The following is a 27,022-nucleotide window of genomic DNA, read 5'->3' on the forward strand; positions in this document are numbered from 1 at the left end:
AAAAGAACATTAATTATAAAGTCATTCTTAAAGAATGGGATGTAATTATTAATATGATCCAGGAATTGTTCACATGAATCAAATATTAAAATAAACTTAAGTAAAGAGAGTAGCCGGCAGCTACATCCCTGAAAACAAGATCTATTCTAAAGCATTTGGTTTAAATAAAAAGGGAATACTAATTATTGGACCAGTGCGCATGGAAACGCTATGGATGGGCTAACAAGGAAAGTACAAGGTAAATGGCGTAGGTAACAGAGACGTAACATCGGTACACAGGATAAGATTGGAGGTAAAATTATTTATTCCTTAAAACATTGATGTAGGGCATCTATACAACTGCTGTTGCCTGGTAACTAAGTACTTCCGAAATCATTAATCCATCGTCTTTGTATACTGTACAGCCGCAACAGATTGCTTACTATCAGTTCGTCAATGTTGTGAATGTTCGTTCTCGAGCAGGCCTCTGTTTCAGAGTTACTGTGTACTAATTTCTTTTTCTTCTTTCGTTGCGGCCTCCGTGTCAACGCAGACGATTCCCTGATTGATTGCATTTTCTTCTTCTCCTCTCAGAGGCTCTTGAGCCCCTCTCTTTTTCTCTTCCGTTCTTCTTTCAGTATCCTCTTCAGTTGTTTGCTCCACTAATGAGTCACAAACCTTTTCCTGCGTCCTTTTCTATCGTTGAACTCTGGCTTATTGCATGTTCTCTGAAACCAGAGCTCCGGGAAACCCCACACCAGGGCTTAATTTCCACCGGAAAGCATCGGAAAGGCGTCCTGGCACCTACCCGGAATTTTGCTTACACTGGAACTGGTCGGTAGCAGAGAGTTAAATTAGTACATGTGTATTAAATCATAATGTATCTGTAATTGACGCTACGCAGGCATCAGCGAACGTGACAATACAAGGAAGTGATAAAAAGTTATGGGACAGTGATATGCACACATACAGACTGCGATAGTACTGCGTACATAAGTTACGAAAGGGCAGTGTATTGGCGATGCTGTCGTTTGTATTAAAATGATTCAAATGAATAGGTTTCCGATGTATGGCTGCACAACGAGAATGAACGCGGAATGGTAGTTTGAGTAGACGCATGGAATATTCCAGTCTAGGAATCATTAGGGATTTAAATATTTCAAGACCCACGCCGTGAAGAATGTGCCGAGAATATCAAATTTCAGACGTTATTGACGATTCAGTGGTCAACGGCCTTCACTTAACGAACGAGAGCAGCGGCGTTTGTGTAGAGTTGTCAGTGCTAACAGACAAGGAACATTGCGTGAAATAGCAGCAGAAATTAATGTGAGACGTACGACGAATGTATGCGTTAGGACAGCACTGTGAAATTTGGCGTCAGCGCTGATAATGGCAATAGACGACAGATGCGAGTGCCTTTATTAACAGGCTGCGGCGCCTATCCTGGACTCGTAATCGTAGCGGTTAAACCCTAGACGACTGGGAAACCGTGGTGTCGTCAGATCAGTCCCGATTCAGTCGGTGTGAGCTCGTGGTAGTGTTGGAGTGTGCCACAGATCCCACGAGGCCATGCATCCAAATTGTCAATAAGGTACTGTGCGAGCTGGTGATAGCTCAATAATGGTGAGGGGTGTGTTTACATGGATGATTGACTGAAGGCTGTTATGCTCAGCTACTTGGAGACCATCTGAAGCCTTTCATTGACTTTATGTTCCCAAACAACGATGGAATTGTTATGGATGGCAATGTGCCCTGTCAGTAGATCACAATTGTTCCGATTGTTCTGAAGAAAATATGGCCACCCAGATCACCTGGCATGAATTCTATCGAGCATTTAGGGACGTAATCGAGAGGTCAGTTCGGCACAAAATCCTGCACCCGCAATTATGGATGGCTTTAGAGGCAGCATGGATTAATATTTCAGCAAGGTACTTCCAACGAGTTGTTGAGTACAGACCAAGTCGAGTTTCTGCGCTATACGGACAAAAGGAGGATCGACAGGATATTAGGAAGTGTCGCATGACTTAGTCACCACATTGTTGGTGAACAACGTATTACGAGTGGCGAGCTTCGTTCCGAAATTGCGGTCGGTACATATCGCCTTTTGTTTACGACTGTCGGCAACCTCAGTAGCGTGGTGACGGCTCGTTATATGAAAGCTTTGAGTCTCTATTTGCTAAATAATTTATTAGGTCTCATGTCATTGGATCAAAAATATGAAGCACTGCTTCTGGATGAGGCAAAGTCAAAAGAAACGGAAAACCCTATGAAATTTTTTGTTACCTTTTGAGGTAAAGGACAAAAGTTTTGAAAAATCGGAAGATGTGATTTTTATGGCTTATAGGGGATGGGAGGGGGAAGAGGGAAGGGGTTGAAGAGGTGCGTACCGGAATCTAAATTTCTAGAAATTAAGTCATGCGTCACACCATCTCTAAACATCCATTATCCGCAGTACATTGCCCTGAGATGAAGCACAACTGAATTTCAGCGAGACTAGCCTCTCTCGCATTCCTAATGACTGATAATTCAGAGAATGCTGGGCTGTGCTAAGTCTTCTTATGACATGTGTATTACCCTTGGACTTTCGTCCGTCGGCTCAGCCTCAAGTAACGACGCGTGTCAGAATGACTAGCTGGTGAAAGTAACATCTTAACGAGAGACGAAAAGATAGTAAAAAGTATTTATTTTGTGGATGTATAAAGTGACTGACAACTGGGCTTGTGCACTGGAACGATAAATCCAAAGTTTGCTCCCGTGTGCATAACTTATGGAATTATTAGCACTGAACGAATTCCTTGTGCCTGCTGCCCTGCGAAGCGTTGCACTTGAGAACAGCCTCCCCCCACGCAAAGAGGCCGGCGACCGTCCGCAAGGAATGAGTTGCAACGTCGCGCCGCTGTGGGAGTCTTTTCGTCCTGCCCCCAGGGAGCTACTTGTTACGGCGTCACGTCCACCACTACTTGAGACCTCCAACCCTCCTCTGGAGTCCTCGAACAGCGAACCCAGCGCCCGTAAATATGCCAAGCACTCCAGAGCTGCCACAAACTCTCAGAGGCCCTCTGAAATTTCAAGTTACGCTAGGTGCGAGTGCATTATACCTCCCCCTCTACTTTTTTGTGGTAGTGTGTACGTAAGAAGAAAACAACTACGAAAGCTCAATCAGAAAACTTACAGTTTTAAAGAGAAATATAAATGGAATAAAATCTTCTAAATTTTCTTGGTTGCTTCATAGTTTGACATATACCTACTAAGTCATTACGATATTGCAGGGCTTATGTTATTCTGAATTACGACACAAAGTTCCTTTGGACAAGCATGTCCAAAGAAACTTCGCTTCGGAATTCGGAATAACGCAAGCGCTGCAGTATCGTACTTATCCGCCGACACCGGGCAAGTGACTCTCCAGTATAGGAATGTAGACAACGGATGTAAGAATACAAGTCGTAGACTCGTGGCTGACGACATGGAGTTTGGGTTTAGCTGTGAGTTCTGCTTGGATAGCCAAATGATAAGACGACCGCAAGTGATGAGCGAGAAATCCGGGTTCGAGTCCCGAGTGGCCGCGCGGTTAGAGGCGTTATGTCACGAACTGCGAGGCCCCTCCCGCCAGAGGTTCGAGTCCTCCCTCGGGCATGTGTGTGTGTGTGTGTGTGTGTGTGTGTGTGTGTGTGTGTGGTCCTTAGCGTCAGTTACTTTAAGTAGTGTGTAATTCTAGGGACTGATGACCTCAGCTGTTTGGTCCCTTAGGAATTCACACACATTTGAACATCTAGTCCCGGTCCAGCACAAATTTTCGGTATCTTCACTACATTGAACAGTTCGCGGTTGTCCATATTCGCAACTGCGAAACGTTTAATGTACTACATGATAGCTCGGAGTTGCCCGGTACATTATTTGAACACACAGTTAAACGGTATCGGTGCTACCACCAATCAGCCTAACAACGCCAAAGATTATAGGTTCTACTTTCACACACGATGAAAAAAAAAACTACGTGTATAAAACTTTAGAGAGTCAAGAGGAGATAAAATGAAAAGTTTTTTATGTGACAAAAATGTTACAGGTGCACCGTTTCTCGGCTAGGAGCTCATGACGTTTGTGACGCTATTGAAGTTCAGGGACGGTGTTCAGACTTCTGTGTGACGAATATTGTTTTCGAAATTGTTGTTGAAAATGTCGTCCAGTTACATTAACGCAAAACTAGCAGCTGTATTTGGCGTACGAAACACAGATACATATCCAAGAAGAATTTGTTGCCCGTTTCACTGCAGCTGCAAGCTGGTTGTTTTGGACGTGTTTGACAGTTATTGGGCAACAAGTACCAATGAGGGTACCTGTTTCCCAAAGTATACTTCCCTGTACCTTTTGGCACTATATTGTATGAATGATTACGGTTAATAACAAGATGTGTGGTTAAGAAATGGGTCTGTCATCCCGAAACCGTTAACCACTATAGCTGAATTTTGTGTCAATACAGCCCGCATCTCGTGGTCGTGCGGTAGCGTTCTCGCTTCCCACGCCCGGGTTCACGGGTTCGATTCCCGGCGGGGTCAGGGATTTTCTCTGCCTCGTGATGGCTGGGTGTTGTGTGATGTCCTTAGGTTAGTTAGGTTTAAGTAGTTCTAAGTTCTAGGGGACTGATGACCATAGATGTTAAGTCCCATAGTGCTCAGAGCCATTTGAACCATTCTTTGTGTCAATACAACAGAGACAGACGAAATACGAAATAAAAAATTATCGAGTTGCCTCACAAATAATCGTCTGATGACGGCACAACATTTTTCCAAAGAGGTTAAAACTAATAAATAGTATAATACTCATGGAAATATTGCCTTTATCAGAGCACTAACATGAAAAGCATTTACTTCCACAATTTGTTAAGCATTCATTATTACTCCTGGAAAGTGTCCCTCCCCCCACCCAAAAAAAGTTACTGATTTCAAAAAACGTTAGGTATCCAAATTTTTCTTTCAAGGAAATTGACAATTTGAACATCTTGTTTCGATGGTACATTGTAACATGACGCACATAAGAACCTGACAAGAAAGCAAATACTACTATTAGATCAAATCTGAAACCCAAGGAGCCAAACGTGTACACAGTAATTTTTGACTAGTCTACAGGATCCACAGATTGAGTGGTTGAAATGGTTCAAATGGCTCTGAGCACTGTGGGACTTAACATCTATGGTCACCAGTCCCATAGAACTTAGAACTACTTAAACCTAACTAACCTAAGGACAGCACACAGCACCCAGCCATCACGAGGCAGAGAAAATCCCTGACCCCGCCGGGAATCGAACCCGGGAACCCGGGCGTGGGAAGCGAGAACGCTACCGCACGACCACGAGATGCGGGCACAGATTGAGTGAGGGGGGCCTCTATGTAGAGATTGAGAACCTCTTGCTGCCGATAAAGACACACATTCCTTTCAAGTTCGGCCCGGTACACCAAGAGTTAGGCCGAAGAATATAAGGCATGTAACGCGACGTGCGGCAAATCCAAGGCTTCAATCTAAGTATGGAAACGACAGCAATGGACAGCCAGGCCCAGAACAACACAAGCCGCAACCGCCGAGCTGGACGCCACAGCTCAGGCCTTCACAAAATCTAGCCAGACCGCCCTGTTCCATTCCATCCCCAAGTAACTTCCTCACGTGGCGCAATGCTTAGCACACTGGACTCTCATTCGGGAGGACGGCTGTTCAAACCCACTTCCAGTTCCAGCCATCCTGATTTAGGATTTCCGTCATTTCACTAAATCACTTCAGTAAAATTGCGGTATGGTTCCTTTGGCAAAGGGCACGGCCGATTTCATTCCCCATTCACTTCGTGATCCGAGCGCCACTTGCCTTCTTCGTATGGCGGGCAGCCAAAGATTCTACTGTCGGTGGAAGATCGAATCTGAGCGAGCCGCCACTCCTCACCATTCTGATAAAGCTTTAGGACAATGCTGAACTGAATGTTTTAACGTGATTTTAAGTGTCGACAGCCAGTAGTGTTGTTGCTTGAAGTGATATCAAGTCGCTTACTCAGACCGGTGTTTCAGAGTAAGAGTGCTTCCGTTTTCCATTCAACCTATGCCTTCAGCAGTTGACGGTTGCGCACCGTCGTTGCCACCGGCGCCGCGCTGGTTGAGGTAGGTGGGTTCTCACATCTAGGCCCACCTCACTCCGAGGACGTCGGGTGGTCCATCTTGGCTTAGGATCTGAAGATTTTGTTGTAATTAAATTTGAGTTTGAAAAATTAAATAACAGGTGAGAAAAATGTGTCAGCCAAACCACCATCCGTCGCAAACAACCCAGCGCTCCACTTCTTGTCCATTTTCCTGGAAGTTTCAATAAATGTGAAATGAAATCACCGAATGGTATTATTGACTGGGAGACACTGTCTGGGTTAGTAGGGCACCTACTCTAAGTCTTTCTATTTGATACCACCTTGACGACTTGCGCATCGACGATGAGATGAAATGGTTAGAACAATACACGCAGTCCCCGAGTAGAGAATATCTGTGACCTGCCTGGGAATGGAACCCTGGACCCCATGATCTACAGCAGCTATGAAAACCATCAGATCACGAGCTGCTCACGTTAGTAAATTAAATTAACATAAAATAGTTACTCAAGCAGTGTAACATGTCTGTCACCTGATATAAGAACTTCCAAACGTGAGCCTAAAAATGTATCACCGCAAAATGTAAATTTACTGTGGATGGATAAAATATATTGTGAAATAAATTGTCAGCTACTGCGAGTGTGATTTGAACTACCCCAAGATCCTAATTTACTGTAGACTGATGAAAATTTATTGTAAATGTTGTAAAATAAGTTATGAGTCATTTGAACTGTTTGAATTTTTACGCTACTACATAATTAATAACTATAAAAACAATATGTGGTGTCACCGCCAGACACCACACTTGCTAGGTGGTAGCTTAAATCGGCCGCGGTCCATTAGTACATGTCGGACCCGCGTGTCGCCACTGTCAGGATCGCAGACCGAGCGCCACCACAAGGCAGGTCTCGAGAGACGTACGAGCACTCGCCCCAGTTGTACGGACGACATTGCTAGCGACTACACGTACGAAGCCTTTCTCTCATTTGCCGACAGACAGAATAGCCTTCAGCTAAGTCCATGGCTACGACCTAGCAAGGCGCCATTAACCATATCTGGAGAGAGTCTCACTTGTCTTATCAAGAGAAATGTACCACAAAGAATTAAAGTTAGGTATACGAGAAGCTCCGTTCTTTTCTTTATAGCTTTCATCACGTCTCCTGTTTCAGACTTAACGCAAGACGGCTTGAGTTGACGCGTGCCCTTTCGGCTACCTCCCTTGTGTCTAGACTGTCTTGTCTAGACACAGCACAATAAATAGCAAATTACATAAATTTGATAAATTAATAAATATTTACAACTGTTTTATCTCGGAAACCATCAAAACAGAGTACATATCCGACAGTTCCTGCTCAAATTTCTGTTTCTGTCACTTGATAGTGCATTGACCCTTACTCGTGGGAAAGTCTATATGAGTAAGAGGGCGTTTTAACACCTCAGGCAAAGTTTATTTCTTTGCTTGCAGTGTGATTCACTACCATTTTTGATCCAGCTAAAATTAATACACCAAGAATGTAGGAAATTACCAGTCTCATAGGAGTTCAAACTCGATGTATACGTGTCCGGAGCTGTAGTGGTCAACACTGAAGAGAGATGGCACGGTTGTTTGCTCAGCGTTGCCCTCTCCTCTGTGACACGAAAGGGGAGTGTTAAACCAATATTGCATAATGAACAGCTCTCAAACAAAGTGGACCCGCGGGAGCAAGTGCCAGTACGCTTCGTCGGCGCCAAAGAGCGCAATAACAGCGTGTGAGTGAGTTCGATAGGGGCAGATTGCGCGCTCGCTGAGAAATGTTACCTGTACAGTGACATCAAGGCTTATAGGTAACCTGTGGCTACCGGAGTGCTGAATCAATGCCACCTGAGGCTGGAAGGCAAAGGTGGGGAAGTTGGTAGTGGACTATGCAGTGTGGGTGCCATGTTGTTCACGTGATCAAAACCCCGTGAGTAAATTTTATACACAGCCTCTAACATGTAGCTCTTCATCGGGTTATGGAACTGTCGGAGTAGATAGTTTGACGGAGTTTTTTGCGGCGTGGACCGATGGCAGAAGTAAACTTCGTCGACTTCTGAGAATACCGATCCATTACCTAGGAGTCAAACCCAGGCTAGTATCACAACTAAGGAGAGAAAGCATAGAAAAGTCGAGGAAACCATCTGTAAACGCGCAGACCGCCAACGTGAGAATGCAGTCGCGGTCGGCTAGTTTACTACAGACAGCTCAGAAATTGTCCGCGATGGAGATCGTTCACGATGATGCGATGGGTGATGCTCCAGACACAGGTCCTAAAATGTGGATCGTCGATCTATCCAGCGGAAGCACTTACGGATACAACATCTAGAACGTCGGAAAAATTACTGACGAACACAGCTGAGTTCAAAATGGTTCAAATGGCTCTGAGCACTATGCGACTTAACTTCTGAGGTCATCAGTCGTCTAGAACTTAGAACTAATTAAACCTAACTAACCTAAGGACTTCACACACATCCATGCCCGAGGCAGGATTAGAACCTGCGACCGAAGCGGTCGCTCGGCTCCAGACTGTAGCACCTAGAACCGCACGGCCATTCCGGCCGGCAACACAGCTGAGTCTTTCAGTAAATAAAAACCAGTGAAATTTCTACTGAAAATCTAAGAGGAAAATCTATGCAGGTAGTAACCAAGGACAAATGATGTACGCAATCAATTTTTAGCAACTTCAAATTGTGCCCACGGGGAAATCTATGTTGAAAACATAATCATGCCTTATTATGAAGGGATGTCCCCTGTCGAATACGAATTGTCTGCGGGAAATCGTAAAGAACAAAAACAATTGCAGGAGCTGGGGATTGTTGCCTCAAGTACAGACAAGCGAAAACGTAAGAAAAGAGACGCGAAGTCTAATCTTTCTCCAACATCCAGATATATTACAAGATGAGAAACTACAACAATAGGTGCTGGGGCTGGAAATAAGTAGTTTACAGCTAGAAAACACGATAATGACCTACAAAACGGCTGGTCCCGGCGGAGGTTCGAGTCCGCCCTTGTGCTTGGGTGTGTGTGTGTTTGTCCTTAGGATAATTTAGGCTAAGTAGTGTGTAAGCTTAGGGACTGATGACTTTAGCAGTTAAGTCCCATAAGATTTCACACACATTTGAAAATTTTTTGAACCTACCAAAATGATACTATTTTCACTTTAAATGTCAACAGGATTTCAAATAAGCTAAAACCGACGTGTCTCTAAAAGCTTTCATTCATCACCGAAATTGATACAGCGTTGCTCCAGTGAGTAGAAACTAACATCAAGGTGAAACTGCGCGGTACAATGTCGTTCTCAGCAGATCAGAAAGTGCAGTAATGGCGAAATTTTCGAAGTAGTTTTGCTAACTATGCGAGAGCAAGGTCTCTGTGCATCCGTGATTTAATACGATGTTGAAAGTTGTCCTTTTTGTTATTTACATTTTTTATTTTAGAATTAGTATTTCTATGGATTATGTTGTATTTTAACTGCAGATTAACATAATGTAGGTTAAGATTGTACAAGAAAAAAATGGAGAATACTTCAGGTTATTTACATAGCAGCAAGAACGTCAGATACTGTCGAGAGGGAGGAGAAAGATTTTGTTGAAACATCCGTACTCTTAGTTTTTATCAAGGAGCGTAGTTTATAATATTTATGAAGAAGAGACATAAGGTTTTAAAAGAAGAAAATTCCTTTTAATTTTAGTAGTGAAGAGAACAAAAGCCATCAAGATTGGTATTTCATTTTATTATTTATTTCAATATTTAATTTCACCTTCAAAAAAATAAACAATTTATAGTTACTACAAGGTATAATTTTTGTTTTTACCTATAGAAAATCTCTTAATGTAGGATATAGGAAAAGAGACTTGGTAAACTATTGCCACTTGGAAAGAAAAGATTTTCTCGTTATGTCACCAGCTGTAATGTATTTTCATTTTCACAAGCAAAGGTGTACGAGATGATTCGTAATACTTTAGACGCAGATGAAGGAAAAATGCAGATGAAGAAACTAAATCGTAGAAGCCAGGCTGAGGAGACAACATAAGATCCATAAGATGAGCGAAAGGAAGGAGTAAAATCGGGAAGTGAGGAAGCCAGAAACAAAAAATGACCAAGTGCGACAAGGACTCGGACTTTGAGGGTTCTGGACTACCACAATTACGTATGCAGGTAATTCACCCATACCAGGAATAGAGAATCTTGACGACTTTTGCCCATAATCAGTATGAATATTGCCAGGAAACCGGTTCTGAAAATGCCAAGACTTTGGAGAATGATTCAATTTTAAGATTTAATTTTGAATTTTTTGTGTGATTTTACATTTGCCATTGTAACTTTTTCATTTATTTCATTAATTCTGACGCTATATTAACATGATACGCTAATTAGCAACAGTAGTTATGCTTTCCTTTACGTGTAATGTAAAACTTTCCTTTTTGCCAAATTTCCCAATTCTGTGTCAACAAAAAGTATCATAAAAGTTTTCAAGATTGATTTCGAGAGTATCAAAATATGTGACACAATGACAGTACCTTTTATTGCACTACTTGGAAGCTTAAATTTTTTACGCCTCCAAGGGACGGTAGACCTCATTACCTGACATAAATTTGAACATGATAAGTCTCAACATTCTTCACAATCGGACTGAGGTATGGAACCCTAAAAAAAGAATAGAGGGGAAGAAAAAACGTAGACTTATGAGGTGAAACTCAACCCAGAGATGCTGGGTTCGAATCCTGATGGCGGACGAAATTTTTATCGTGAGTATGTGGCCAGCAAACGGAGGCGGGATTATGGTATATGGCGCACAGTTCATGAACACTAGGCGTCATGGTCGTGTTCTGTATTTAATTCTAAACAACTCAGTAGTGTCTCATGCAATGAGGACATGTGACTCCGTTTATGTATCGTCGTTTCCTTAAGGACGTGAAACTCAGTGAGCGCTTTGGGGTATTCGAGAGAAGCAGGCCGTATATCAACACCAGGTATCACCCTCTCCACGACACCACACTACACACACATGCATTACAGCCAACTGCATAAGACAACTATTGTTAAGACACAACTCTCATATTTTGCGAAGGGAAAGGGTAACTGGACACGGTCCCACCTTTATGGGTATAGCCGTCAACAATGCACAGTTCCATAATTTTCATTTGTTTGTTTCGATGTAACCAAAGTGCGGTAAAAAGCTGATGTGAGATCTATATATTAGTCCGCCTTCTTAGAATTTCACGGATGTTAGCGTACGTGATCCTTTCGAAGTCATATGCAGCAAAGGGATTAAAGTGGCTTCTTGTATAGTTTGTCCCACTGTAATAACTGTTTGGTGTGATTTTGTAGCATGGCCCGCTTTTACTTTCTCCTTGCCATGTGTGCGGTTTGTAAAGCATTCTGGAAACCTAGTGATCTCCTTTGGAGCTCTTCTCGGGAGACAAAACGTTCCTGTGGTCGAGATGCAAAACTATGTACAGCCGACAAAACAACACTGTTTTGCACGGAAAATAGCTAAGTCCCCAATCGGGCATTCACCTTAAACAGCCATTTGTGTTATAACGGCAGTATATTCTGATATTGGCGAGACGTACTATACATTGGAAATTAATACCAATTGAACACTATACATGGAAGCATAGGAGAACGACAAAGATCGCGAAATCTACGAAGAAGTAGTTACTGTTACTGTGCAAGTAGCTCATGATCAACGTGCCTGGTCGTCACTCGTTGAAGCATAGTCCTGCTCCGCCTTGAGGTAAATATTTACGTATTATCTGCTCGTCGTGGTAGGTGACAAAGGCCTTTCTGTGGCAGCTTCTCTCATCTTGATGATTACACACTGGTGCATGTTATTTGTTGTCTTTTAGAGAGCTTTTGGACTACGAGCTACAAAAACTGTATCAAGAACCTCAAAATATTTTAAACAAAGTCCATCCTAGTTATCTCAATGGCATTCGCTTTATAGGAGTGAAGAGTATGTGATTTTAGATCACACTTCGTTTCGAAGCTCGTATATCAGATGTAGGAGAGAGTAACTAACCGAATAATTATTAAATTATTTGGCACGAATAAAACTGGTAATGATGTGTTTTTATCACATTACGCAAGCAAATGTAAACACCAGGCTCAACAGCAATCATTTGCCTTTATATTCAGGAGCCGGCCGCTGTGGCCAAGCGGTTCTAGGCGCTTCAGAACGGAACCGCACTGCTGCTGCGGTCGCAGGTTCGAATCCTGCCTCGGGCATGGGTGTGTGTGCTGTCCTTATGTTAGTTAGGTTTAAGTAGTTCTCAGTCTAGGGGCTTATGACCTCAGATGTTGCCGGCCGGTGTGGCCGAGCGGTTCTAGGCGCTTCAGTCTGTTAGTTAGGTTTAAGTAGTTCTACGTTGCAGGGGACTGATGACCTCAGATGTTAAGTCCCATAGTGCTCAGAGCAATTTGAACCATTTTTTGATATGTTGTGGGCAGTAGAGCGATTGATAGACTGTGAGGAATTAGATACATCACACTGTTTTATATGTAGGGGCTTTTATGCATACAAGGAATGGATAATTTCGTTGTATATGAAGTGACTGTGGTAAAAGGCGTTTTAGTTGCTAGTTTGGATGTTGTGGTTGAGGATGATATAGACAGGTCAGTTGTGGACCTATCTATAAGCGAACTGTCAACACAGCTGCATTACATGTGAAATTTAAACACTTAAAAAGAGAAGGTAGGATAGCAACAGAGAAGCTATTGGTAAAGTTTGTCTATTTGTTCAGTCCCAGTGGGTCGTTGCCAATAACACCTATAATATACACAGGATCCTGACTAGACTCAAATATCCTGTGTATCAGGAACCACAAAGAACACCCCACTAGTTACAAAAAATAACAAAGTACACTCATGCTCATAAATTAAGGAAACTGCTAATACATGGTCAAACAAAGCTCTGGTGGGCGGCGTGCGGGTTTAAACCACCTCGGGGTATGACCATGCGGTGCATTTGCCCTGCGGTCGTCGCACGGTGGCGTTGGCAGCAGTGCACATACGCAGAGGTGTGTTGGTGCATGTCAGAGTACGATGCAGCAGACGTTTTCAGACGTGCTAACGGTGACTGTGTGCTGAAAATGGCTCAAGGGGCACATATTGATGACGTTATGAGGGGTATCAGTTTAATAAGTCACGGCTGCAAAATACTAACGCGAATTCTTTACAGACGAATGGAAAAACTGATAGAAGCCGACCTCGGGGAAGATCAGTTTGGATTCCGTAGAAATATTGGAACACTTGAGGCAATACTGACCCTACGACTTATCTTAGAAGCTAGATTAAGGAAAGGCAAACCTACGTTTCTAGCATTTGTAGACTTAGAGAAAGCTTTTGACGATGTTGACTGGAGTACTCTTTCAAATTCTGAAGGTGGCAGGGGTAAAATACAGGGAGCGAAAGGCTATTTACAATCTGTACAGAAAGCAGATGACAGTTATAAGAGTCGAGGAACATGAAAGGGAAGCAGTGGTTGGGAAGGGAGTGAGACAGGGTTGTAGACTATCCACGATGTTATTCAATCTGTATATTGAGCAAGCAGTGAAGGAAACAAAAGAAAAAATCCAGAGTAGGTATTAAAATCCATGGAGAAGAAATAAAAACTTTGAGGTTCGCCGATGGCATTGTAATTCTGTCAGAGACAGCAAAGGAGTTGGAAGAGCAGTTGAATGGAATGGATAGTGTCTTGAAAGGAGGATATAAGATGAACATCAACAAAAGCAAAACGAGGATAATGGAATGTAGTCGAATTAAGTCGGGTGATGCTGAGGGAATTAGCATAGGAAATGAGACACTTAAAGTAGTAAAGGAGTTTTGCTATTTGGGGAGCAAAATAACTGATGATGGTCGAAGTAGAGAAGATATAAAATGTAGACTGGCAAAGGCAAGGAAAGCGTTTCTGAAGAAGAGAAATTTGTTAACATAGAGTATAGATTAAAGTGTCAGGAAGTCGTTTCTGGAAGTATTTGTATCTAGCGTAGCCATGTATGGAAGTGAAACATGGACGATACCTAGTTTGGACAAGAAGAGAATAGATGCTTTCGATATGTGGTGCTACAGAAGAATGCTGAAGATTAGATGGGCAGATCATATATCTAATGAGGAGGTATTGAATAGTATTGGGGAGAAGAGAAGTTTTGTGGCACTACTTGACTAGAAGAAGGGATCGGTTGGTAGGACATGTTCTGAGGCATCAAGGGATCACCAATTTAGTATTGGAGGGCAGCGTGGAGGGTAAAAATCATAGAGGGAGACCAAGAGATGAATACACTAAACAGATTCAGAAGGATGTAGGCTGCAGTAGGTACTGGGAGATGAAGAAGGTTGCACAGGAAAGGGTAGCATGGAGAGCTGCGTCAAACCAGTCTCAGGACTGAAGGCCACAACAACAACAACAACAATGAGGGGTAGAATACTAGGGCGACTGGAGGCTGGTCAAACACAGCAGGTCGTAGCACGGCCCTTCCGTGTGCCACAAAGTGTGATCTCAAGATTATGGAAACTGTTCCAGCAGACAAGAAACGTGTCCAGGAGCTACAGTACGGGACGTCCACAGTGTACAACACCACAAGAAGACCGATATCTCACCATCAGCGCCCGCAGATGGCCACGGAGTACTGCAGGTAGCCTTGCTCGGGAGCTTATCGCAGCCACTGGAACAGTTGTCACCAGACACACAGTCTACAGACGACTAAAAAGACGTAGTTTATTCGCCCAGACAGCTGAAAGATGCATTCCACTGACCCCTGTCACAGGAGAGCCCGTAAAGCCTGGTGTCAATAACACAGTACATGGTCATTGGAACAGTGGTCCCAGGTTACGTTCACGGACGAGTGTAGGTATAGTCTGAACAGTGATTCTAACCGGGTTTCCATCTGGCGTGAACCAGGAACCAGATACCAAGCTCTTAATGTCCTTGAAAGGGACTAGTATGGAGGTTTTGGTTTCATGGTGTGGGGTGGGATCATGACAGGTTCACGTACACCCCTGCATGTCTTTGACAGAGGAGCTGTATCAGGTCAGGTGTATCGGGACGTCGTTTTGCACCAGTATGTCCGCCTTTTCAGGGGTGCAGTGGGTCCCACCTTTCTCCTGATGGATGATAACACACGCCCCACCGAGCTGCCATTGTGGAGGTGTACCTTGAAACAGAAGATATCAGGCGAATGGAGTGGCCTGCCTGTTCTCCAGACCTTTACCCCATCGAGCACGTCTGGTGTGCTCTCGGTCGACGTATCGCTGCACGTCTTCAAATCTCTACGACACTTCACGAGCTCCGACAGGCACTGGTGCAAGAATGTGAGGCTATACCCCAGCAGCTACTCGGCCATCTGATCCAGAGTATGCCAACCCGTTGTGCGGCCTGTGTACGTGTGCATGGTGATCATATCCCATATTTATGTTCGGATACATGCGGAGGAAACAGTGGCTTTTTGTAGAACATGTATTTCGGGACGGTATCCTCAACTTATCACTAATACCGTGGACTTACAGATCTGTGTCGTGTGTGTTCTCTATGTGCCTATGCTATTAGCGCCAGTTTTGTGTAGTGCCACGTTGTGTGGCACCACATTCTGCAATTATCCTTAATTTATGAGCATGAGTGTAATTTATTAATCAACAACTGAATGATAGCATAACAGCAGGAAATGACAGTTCTTAGAGAGCATCAATAATTACTAACCTACGTATAGTGAGATGGTGTGAAAGAGTATAGGTTTCTGTTGTGATTATTGTTATTTATTCACTAAATGGGTTATGGATGAATATATGGTATGAAACATTCACAAAGGACTGGCCAGCGTCTGCATTTACAGTCCCTTTGGGTCATTACCAGTACGAAGAAGCGCCATTTGGTTTAGAGAACACAGCAGCCACATCTCAACGATTCGTAGCTGAATTATTAGAAGGTTTAAAGTCATATCAGCGCATTGGGTACTTTATGGCATTATTGTGTTTTCGAAGGATATGAAGGAGCACACATGTATCAAGAAGAAGCTTTAGAAGATTGTGTTCTGCATGCCTAATGTTGAGTAGCAAAAAGTTGCCATTTTGCATTAACAGAAGTTAACTACCTAGGACACATAATTAGCTAAGACAGTATAAACAGAGACATGACGTTAAAACATGCAGTACATGTTTTTCTGTCACTGCAAATGACTAAATAGCTACAGTCATTTTGAGAATTAGCTGATTATTGTAGGGAATTTGTGATAGGTTTGTGAATATTGCAAGAATGTTGACACAGTTATTGAAGAAGCCAGTGGATAGCTGAATGTCAAGGTGTATTTGAAAAACTGGAGGAGGCGCTAACAACTAGCCATGTATTAGTATTTCCATATTGTGAAAAATGAGTTTATTCTGTCCCTTGACGGAAGCAGTCAGGTGGTATGGTGTGTTCTACGCCAGCTGTGAAGGGAAAGAGCACCCAGTGGCTTACACATCAAAAGAATTAAATACAGCTGAAAAAAATATTCTATCATGGAAAGAGAAATGTTCAATTTGATATGTGCTGTCACTTACTTCAGGTATAATCTGTATGGCGGGAAACGCAAACTATTAACTGACTAAGGAGCACTGAAATGGTTATTACGGTTAATACGAATCGTATTTCCGTAAAGTAGTGCGAATTTGACATTCAGGTATTCATAAACTTGGTAGAAAGCATGGTAGCGCAGATGGACTAATCAGGTAGACTGGTATCATACAAATGATTTATTCTAGAATTGTGGTATGGCAGAAGGTGCAGTCTGCTGATGGAGATAAAAAGTTATTGAAAACACAGCTGCAGTTCAATCTTCATGATGTTTTATTACTTAGGACAATGAAGTTAGGGTCACACATCATAACACCTGTTACAATTTGATACAAAGCGTTTAAGGAAGTTATCAGGACAAGAAGGACACAGAACGAGGGATGATAGCATAGCTGTACGGTACTGATGGAAAATATGGAGCCCGCATCTCGTGGTCGTGCGGTAGCGTTCTCGTTTCCCACGCCCGGGTTCCCGGGTTCGATTCCCGGCGGGGTCAGGGATTTTCTCTGCCTCGTGATGGCTGGGTGTTGTGTGCTGTCCTTAGGTTAGTTAGGTTTAAGTAGTTCTAAGTTCTAGGGGACTTATGACCACAGCAGTTGAGTCTCATAGTGCTCAGAGCCATTTGAACCATTTGAAAATATGGAAAGAGGATGTTGAGCAGTGTGTGAAAAATTATATGCTTTGTGCACAATTTGCATACTTTAGTCAAAAGAAGTACCACTTCAGAGACTACTGTAGGCATCTATACCATTCAGAATGACTGATATGTACATTTAGCCAGATGCCATTGGGTACCCACTACGTTTTGACCATTCTAGACCACTTGCCAAATTATTTTGCAGTGATTGCTATTCTAAATCAGCAAACACTTACTGTAGGACAAATAACAGGGAATGACAAGTTATTGAAGTTAGGTGTCCCTGTCACGATAATCACAGATCAAGGCACCAACGTTATGTCAGAGCTAATGAAAAAGCAACATCACCTGTCACATATGTAAAAATAAGATTTAATACACTGCACCTGCAAGCTAATGGGAGGACTGAACATGATCACCGAACCATTGGTAAGATGCCGAGCTATTGCATCGATTATGAACGGCATGTTTACCTACCTTATATGGTGGCTACACATATTTCAAAGGTGCGTCACAGCATTGGTCTCATACCATACAAGGGGTATGTGGAAGCAAGATGAACCACCTTTCGTAACTACACCGAAGGTAGGGAAAAATGCTGAACCTTTATGGAATTTTGCTAAAACGGTAAAAGAGGTATGGAGTGAGTGGAGAAGGCAAACACTAAGGCACTTAAGCAGTAGGAGAAAATGGGATGTCATAGTGAAACTTGCCAAAATATAAGGTTGGCCAGTTGGTGGTATTAACTAACCCCTGTTCACTGAAGGGTAAAACGAAGAAAGTTATTATACAATGAACCCATGGTGAACAATGTAGTAGGATATGTTGCATTCATGTAGTTTCTCTGTTTTACGGATTTTTTGTTGTTGTTAGAGTCAGATTTATATTTTCACTTTCATGTATTTTGCAGCAATTGAAGTGGTATGGAGTTACAAGCATTCGGTCATTTCAAGAGGGTGAGGGAGAATGATGTGGATTCTTTTTCCCCACCAAAGGCGACGAAGATGCATGCCATAATACTGGTGGATCTACACCTCTTCTCTGGAAGTGGTAAGTGCATTTCAGAATCAGCAACTAGAAGTATTATTACTGTTCTCGAAACTGGATTTCCCCCTTGTCACGAATGGTACTCTTATACGTTTTGGCCATCCTTGCATCCTTCGCGACCAGATCCAAAGTTCAATGTATCATCATTCGTGTGTGATTAATGTGCACTTGACGGTGCATGTACTGTAATTCTCATACAGGGCAGACATTTAATCTAAAGTTCCTAGCCCATAAGAAGCCTGAAGAAGTACAATGCAATGCATGATCGTAAGGAACAGTCTAATCAGTACAGAATATGTATTGAGAATAAACCAGAAAAAGACAAAGTTAATGAGCAGCAGCAAAAATGAGAATAGCGAGAAACTTAACATAAAAATTGCTCACATAGTCAACATAATTAAGGAATTATGTTGCCTAGGCAACAAAATAGCCCATGATGGATGGGGCAAGGAGAAGATAAATGCAGAATAGCACAAACGAAGAGGGCATTCCTACCCAAGAGAAGTCTTATGGTATCAAAGTTTGACCTTAATTTCTGGGAGAAATCTCTGAGAATGTGTGTTTGGAGCACAAACAGCATTAACCATCCCTGTAATGACCGACCAAGTGCAACAGACATGGAACTCCATTCCCAAAATTGACATCTGCCACCTGTATAGCACCATGCATTCTCGTTTGCATGATTTCATTCAACATTCTGGCAGTTGCACCAGTTACTAATGTACCATATTTGCAATGGCTTATCTCCAACTTATATTAACGTGTGATCTTTCGATGTTAATCATTTAAATGTGTTACCTAGACAAATGCTTTCCCGAAATTTTATTACACTATACAAAATATTTTTTGGTGTTGCGATTTTTTCCGTCACTGTATATCCCAGAATAAGTTGTTAGACATTTCTACCAAACGTAAACAGGTTTCAATCCAGTGAATCAGATTTGCCAGGATAGAAAGAAGTGTTGCGCCACGCATTTAAATGGCAAAAGGCACAGCGAAACAACACCGTAGGAAGATTGTTGCAAGTCAGTTTGGTAACTAGGGATCATGACACAAGAACACATATTCAGAAAGCAAGATGATGTATTCAGAACACCAACATTGTCGAAGACAAGAAGATGTATTCATTACGCTGAGAGTTGAGAATAAACCGTCCAGGACCTCTAAAAGTCGAATCTGTGACACATTACAGTGCTGACAGGGCTTCTGGAATATCTGACAAGGCAGGAAAACCTGGGCAAATGATATCATGATTCCCCCCCCCCCCTCCAAAATAAAAAAAAAGCCGCTCCTGCCTGTTATGACACAGAGGCCATGAGTGCTGCCCTTTGAGAAACATTTACCAGCCTAGCACGTAAATATGCCATCTAATTTACGCACTCACCCTCAGTTGTGCATGGCATGTTCAATTACGTAGTCGGTGCTAGCTGCTAGTTACGAGATGAGACCACATCTTTTCACAGTCTGGGACGAACCGGACTTTGCCGCCATTAGCTGCAGGCCTCTGCCTGAGCTGAGTCTGAATGCTGTCGAATTGGTTCCTTCCCACTGGGTGACTCACCGTCGTTATCGGTCATGCCGGAAGCCACTGTCTGATTCCGCTTGCCTCGGAGCTCCCCACCGAACAGCAGAAGCCGACCAGCAGCCATGGCTGCTTTCTGCTACCCACAGGTAGTTTCCACTATAAAATGCAGAGGACAGAGCAGATAGGTGGAAAAAGAACATTGAAGGCCTCTGTGAGGGGAAAGACTTGTCTGATGCGATCGAAGAAGAAGTAGCAGTCGATACGGAAGACACGGGGATCCAGAATTAGAATCAGAATTTAAAAAAGCGTTGGAGGACTTAAGATCAAATAACGTAGAAGAGACAGATAAGATTCAGAATTTCTGAAATCTCTGGGGGAAGTGGTAACAAAACGACTATTCACGCTGGTGTGTAGAATATATGAGCGCGGCGATATACCATCCTACTTTCGGAAAAATATCGTCCACACAATTCCGAAGACTGCAAGAACTGACATGTGAGGGAATTGTCTCACAATCAGCTTAACAGCTCGATCATCCAAGTTGCTGACAAGAATAATGCACTGAAGAATGGAAAAGAGAATTGAGGATCTGTTAGATGGCGTCAGGTTGGCTTAAGGAAAGGTAAAGGCACCAGAGAGGCAGTTCTCACGTTACGGTTGATGGTGGAAGCAAGACTAAAGAAAAGTCAAGACGGGTTCATAGAATTTGACGAAATGGGAAAAGGGCTCGACTGTGTGAAATGGTGCAAGATGTTCAAAACTCTGAGAAAGATAGGGGTAAGCTATAGGGAGAGACGCGCTATATACAAATATACAACATGTACAAGAGCCAACAACGAATAATAAGAATCGAAAATCAATAACGAAGTAGTCGGATTAAAAAAGGAGTAAGAAAGGGATGCAGTTTTTCGCCCTTAATGATCAATCTATACGTCGAAGAAGCAGTGATGGAAATAAAAGAAAGATTCAAATGTGCAATTAAAATTCAAGGTGAGAGGATATCAATGACTGGATTCACCGATGGTATTTCTATCCTCGGCGAAAGTGAAGAAACATTACAAGATCTGCTGAATGGGATGAACATTCTAATGAGTACAGAGTATGGACTGGGAGTAATTCAAAGAAAGACGAAGATAGTGAGAAATAGCAGAATTGAGAACAGCGAGGAACTGACGGTCCTAAGCATTTGGTTAGAAAACCAACTCGAGATGGGAACATATTAGACATCTTGACGCCACTCAGACCTGATCTTTTTAAAGGAAGTTAATCTAGAAGGTATTAGCGACGATAATGTCGTTGTGTCTTCTATGTCAGAGGAAGTTGGAAAAAAAACAAACAAAAATAAACAAACAAAAACAAAAAAAACAGCGTTGACTTTTCTTATTTGGGAAAGCAAATAAAAGTGTCATTAATGAATATAATGAATATCTTCGTTGTTAGCTCCAATCATTCACGGCGGGACACAAAGATATTGAGCAAAAATGATTCAAATGGCTCTGAGCACTATGGGACTTAACTGCTGTGGTCATCAGTCCCCTAGAACTTAGAACTACTTAAACCTAACTAACCTAAGGACATCACACACATCCACGCCCGAGGCAGGATTCGAACCTGCGACCGTAGCGGTCGCGCGGTTCCAGATTGTAGCCCCTAGAACCGCTCGGCCACTCCGGCCGGTGATATTGAGCATCTTTGGTCGGAATTTAAAAGTATTGTCCACCACATGCCAGAGAAGTATGTGCCTGGCAAAAATATAGGGAAGCGAAAGGATCCACCTTGGTACAACAAACGTATTAGGAAGTTGCTGAGAAAGCAGAGAATATTGCACAGTCGTTTTAAATGTAGTCACTGCCCCGCTGACAAACAGAAATTACGCGAAATGAAAGCAGTTGTCAAAAGGTCAATGAGTGATTCTTTTAACGAATTTCAAAGCAATATTTTATCTGCAGATTCTAAAAATAAACCAAAAAATTTTTGTCGTACGTAAAATCTATGAACGCTACAAATAATTCAATACCTTCTCTTTCTGACACTACGGGTAATGTAACGGATGATGATAAACAGAAGGCCGAAATTCTAAACTTAGCTTTCAAAAACTCATTTACGGTAGAGGACTGCAGCACCATTCCCTCTTTTAATTATCGAACAAACGCAAGGATGGCTGACATAATGTTTAGTGTATCTGGGATTGTAAAACAATTTTGCCGGCCGTTGTGGCCGAGCGGTTCTAGGCGCTTCAGTCCGGAACCGCGCTGCTGCTACAATCGCAGATTCGAATCCTTAATGCTGCCTCTGGCATGGATGTGTGTGATGTCCTTAGGTTAGTTAGGTTTAAGTAGTTCTAAGTTCTCGGGGACTGATGACCTCAGATGTTAAGTCCCACACTGCTCACAGCCATTTGAACCATTTGAAGCGATGCAGTCCTTCAACAATGGATACTACGAGGGCAGTTCAATAAGTAATGCAACACATTTTTTTTCTCGGCCAATTTTGGTTGAAAAAACCGGAAATTTCTTGTGGAATATTTTCAAACATTCCCGCTTCGTCTCGTACAGTTTCATTGACTTCCGACAGGTGGCAGCGCTGTACGGAGCTGTTAAAATGGCGTCTGTAACGGATGTGCGTTGCAAACAACGGGCAGTGATCGAGTTTCTTATGGCGGGAAACCAGGGCATCTCAGATATTCATAGGCGCTTGCAGAATGTCTACGGTGATCTGGCAGTGGACAAAAGCACGGTGAGTCGTTGGGCAAAGCGTGTGTCATCATCGCCGCAAGGTCAAGCAAGACTGTCTGATCTCCCGCGTGCGGGCCGGCCGTGCACAGCTGTGACTCCTGCAATGGCGGAGCGTGCGAACACACTCGTTCGAGATGATCGACGGATCACCATCAAACAACTCAGTGCTCAACTTGACATCTCTGTTGGTAGTGCTCTCACAATTGTTCACCAGTTGGGATATTCAAAGGTTTGTTCCCGCTGGGTCCCTCGTTGTCTAACCGAACACCATGAAGAGCAAAGGAGAACCATCTGTGCGGAATTGCTTGCTCGTCATGTGGCTGAGGGTGACAATTTCTTGTCAAAGATTGTTACAGGCGATGAAACATGAGTTCATCACTTCGAACCTGAAACAAAACGGCAATCAATGGAGTGGCGCCACACCCACTCCCCTACCAAGAAGAAGTTTAAAGCCATACCCTCAGCCGGTAAAGTCATGGTTACAGTCTTCTGGGACGCTGAAGGGGTTATTCTGTTCGATGTCCTTCCCCATGGTCAAACGATCAACTCTGAAGTGTATTGTGCTATTCTTCAGAAATTGAAGAAACGACTTCAGCGTGTTCGTAGGCACAAAAATCAGAACGAACTTCTCCTTCTTCATGACAACGCAAGACCTCACACAAGTCTTCGCACCCGAGAGGAGGTCACAAAACTTCAGTGGACTGTTCTTCCTCATGCACCCTACAGCCCCGATCTCGCACCGTCGGATTTCAACATGTTTGGCCCAATGAAGGACGCAATCCGTGGGAGGCACTACGCGGATGATGAAGAAGTTATTGATGCAGTACGACGTTGGCTCCGACATCGACCAGTGGAATGGTACCGTGCAGGCATACAGGCCCTCATTTCAAGGTGGCGTAAGGCCGTAGCATTGAATGGAGATTACGTTGAAAAATAGTGTTGTGTAGCTAAAAGATTGGGGAATAACCTGGTGTATTTAAATGCTGAATAAAACAACCCCTGTTTCAGAAACAAATGTGTTGCATTACTTATTGAACTTCCCTCGTACTTACAATACGTTAGTTCGTCCAGTCTTAGAGAATTGTTCGTCTGTGTGGGACCCTTATCAGTTGGATCTGATTCAAGGGATTGAGAAATTCCAAAGATTAGCGGCAATATTCGTGACTGGTACATTTAGTCATCACGAGATCGTTACAAAACTTACAGAAAATTTGAAGTGGAACACACATGTAGATAAGCGACACGCTAAACGGAAGGGGCTGCTCACTAAATTCCGAAATCCGATCTTCGCAGAGGATGTAGAACATATATTATTAACTCCAACTTTCATATTGCGCAATGATCACTATTCAAAGATAAGGGAAATTAGAGCTCGTACTGAGGCGTTCAGACAGTCGTTTTTCCCTCGCGCGATCCGCGAGTGGAACAGAGGGGGAGAAATATGACTTTTACGCGAATTGTGTCCTCCGCCACATACCGCTTGGTGGCTAGCAGAGTATATATGTAGATATGTAGATGATGGTAAGGAATGCTGCTACCTAACCCATGACGGACGGAACGAGGAGGACATCAAAGGCAGACTAGCACTGGCAGAAAGGGCATTCCTGGCCAAGAGAAGTCTATTAGTAACAAACATAGGTCTTAATTTGGGAAAGAAATTTCTGAGAATGTACGTCTGGAGCACAGAATTGCACAGTAGTGAAACATGGGTGTGGGAAAACTGGAACAGAAGAGATTCGAAGCATTTGAGATGTGGTGCTACTGATGAATGTTAAAAATTAGGTGGATTCATAAGATAAGGAATGAAGAGGTCCTGTGCAGATTCGGAGAGGAAAGGAATATGTAGAACACAGTGCCAAGAAGAAGGGAAAGGATGACAGGCCACTGTTAATATATCAGGGAATGACTTCCATGGTACTGGAGGGACCTGCAGTGGGCATAAACTGTACAGGGAGACAGTGATTGGGACACATCCAGTAAATACTGTAATTAGGATGGAGGTTGCAAGTGCTACTCTCTGATAAAGATATTAGCACAGGAGAGGAATTCATGGTGTGCTGCATCAATTCAGTAAGAAGACTGATGAACAAAAACAAAAAAAAAAAAAAAAATCCTCGTAGGACTCCTCGTTCGCGATCTAGTTGCTTCTATGCAAACTAATTATCTTACTGTGAAATTCAAACTGAAACAAATGAGCCCTCGGTCACAATTATTTTTAGTCTTATTGACCAGGTTTCATCACTTCTAAATGTGTCTTGATCAGATTCAAAACAATAAAAATGGTCTATAACATAGTTACAAATTTATAGGAAAAGACATTTTTATATAAAAAGCGTAAGTATTGACTAACAATAAAAGACAGAGGCAATACTTACATGTCACATATAAAATAATTAACTGTCCAGAAGGGCTTTAGTCACAAAATATATAAAAAGGAATCTTACTCTGAACAAAACCAAAATCGGCGACGAAGTAATGATTAATTTAAAACGAACGGACTTCACTGTGCAACAGATTTGCTAATTCTGTTTTTCTCGACATTCTGTTCTCCACTTAAAATCTCCAAGCTCAAGTGCACTATCTGATCGGGTGTGTGCGCACTCCTGCGTTTTACGACGGCTGAGTTCTACTGGTGTCAGGCGAGTGGATGTCTATGCAGGAATCGCAGCCAATTCTTCCTCAAGTGCCGAAACCAGAGAAAGTAGTGATGCCGAAACGCAGCGGTCTGATGCGAAGTCGACGTAGTGACTCTAGAGGTGAGGGTGGGCGACCTCTACAGTGAAAATTGAAGCTGGCTGTGATACGTCGCGGTGCAGTGTAGCTCACCTCCTACTTCTTGGATGCGGTGGTGTGTGTTAGCAGGTGTTTGATGGTGATCTGTAATGGTAACATTTCCATGCCATTAACAGCCTTCGTAACGTAGTCAGCCACGGGCAGAAAAGCGTGTAGGTGTCAGCAACGGTGCGTAACGAAGGGGCTGTCGGCAAGGTGTTGCTCTCAGCACGACAGGAGCACTAATAAATTGTGACCTGAATCTACATCTGCTCCTGTGTACGTCTTACAACCCAGTATTTGATTTATTAATCTCTACCGGACCATGATGTAATCTAACAGAAATCTTCCCGCGTCTCCATGTCGTTTCCAAGTATACCTCCTTTTCTTGTGATTCTTGAACAAAGTATTTTATTGTTGAACGGAGAGTTCGCTACAACCAACTGATATTTATTGCAGAACTCACTAAGTATTTCTCCTCTCTCATTCCTAACACCAAGCCCATATTCTCTCGTAAACATTTCATCTACTCATCACCCTACTACTACATTAAAGGTTCCCTATTACTATCCGATTTTCATCTCCCATTACGTACTGAATCACTCGTTCGATATAATCACATAATTACTCTGTTTTATCGTCTTCAGCTTGCGACGTCGGCGTTGGTTTGCTGTAGATTCTGATGAGAAAAGTCACAGTGACACAGTCTCTGTTCTAACTTCCTATTCAAAACGAATCCTACTTCCTTTATACCATTCTCTGCTTTTGTTGATATTATCCGATGCTCATAAGACCAGAAATCCTTGTTTTGTTTCCATTTCACTTCACTGACCGCCACTATATCTAGATGGAGCCTTTTCATTTCCATTTTCATATAGTCTATCTTTCCTACCACCCTTGAATTTCTGACATTCCACGCCCCGTCTCGTAGAACCTTATCCTTTCGTTGATTATTCAATCTTTTTCTCGTGGGGACAGCCCAGTTAGCAGTATCCTCCCGGAGATCCGAAGGTGTGGACTAGTCCGAAATGTTTTGCCAGTGGAGAGAGAAATCTTCATAACATGCTTTCAGTTACAAGCCACATGCCCTGTGGATAGATATTATGTGTCTTTACGCAGTGGTTTCCATTGCCTTCTGCATCCTCATACAGATGATCATTGCTGATTCTTCCGCCTTTGGAGGCAGTTTCCACACAAAGGGCAAGAGTGCGCCCTGAACCTCTGTCCGCCCCTCTGCCCTCTTTGACGAGGCCGTTGGCTGAATGAAGGTGACTTCTGTTGCCGGAAGTCTTCGGCCGCCAAAGCTGTTGATTTTTGTTCATAGTCTAAGCGGTGTCTGGTTTCAAACCTGGGACCGATAAAGTTTTGATTACTAATCAAGGATGTTAGCATTAGACCACTGCTCTAGGCGTACGCCAGCAACTCTGAGTTTCTCTTCCTGACACGTATTTAATGTTGGTTGGTGACTGTGATACTTCCCATAGTGACGCGGCTGCTCATTCAACAAATTGTCGAATGATGTAAGACAGTGACAAAGTAGTAATAACCTGCTGTCTGAACTGTTTAGCGTCTTCAGATTAGTTCTGTTACGCCCTGAGTCACAACCGTTTATAATATTTGCTCTCTACTCTGCTGTACCTAACATTTATG

The sequence above is a fragment of the Schistocerca nitens genome, chromosome 2 (assembly GCF_023898315.1).
Source record: "Schistocerca nitens isolate TAMUIC-IGC-003100 chromosome 2, iqSchNite1.1, whole genome shotgun sequence".
Taxonomy (NCBI): Eukaryota; Metazoa; Arthropoda; class Insecta; order Orthoptera; family Acrididae; genus Schistocerca; species Schistocerca nitens.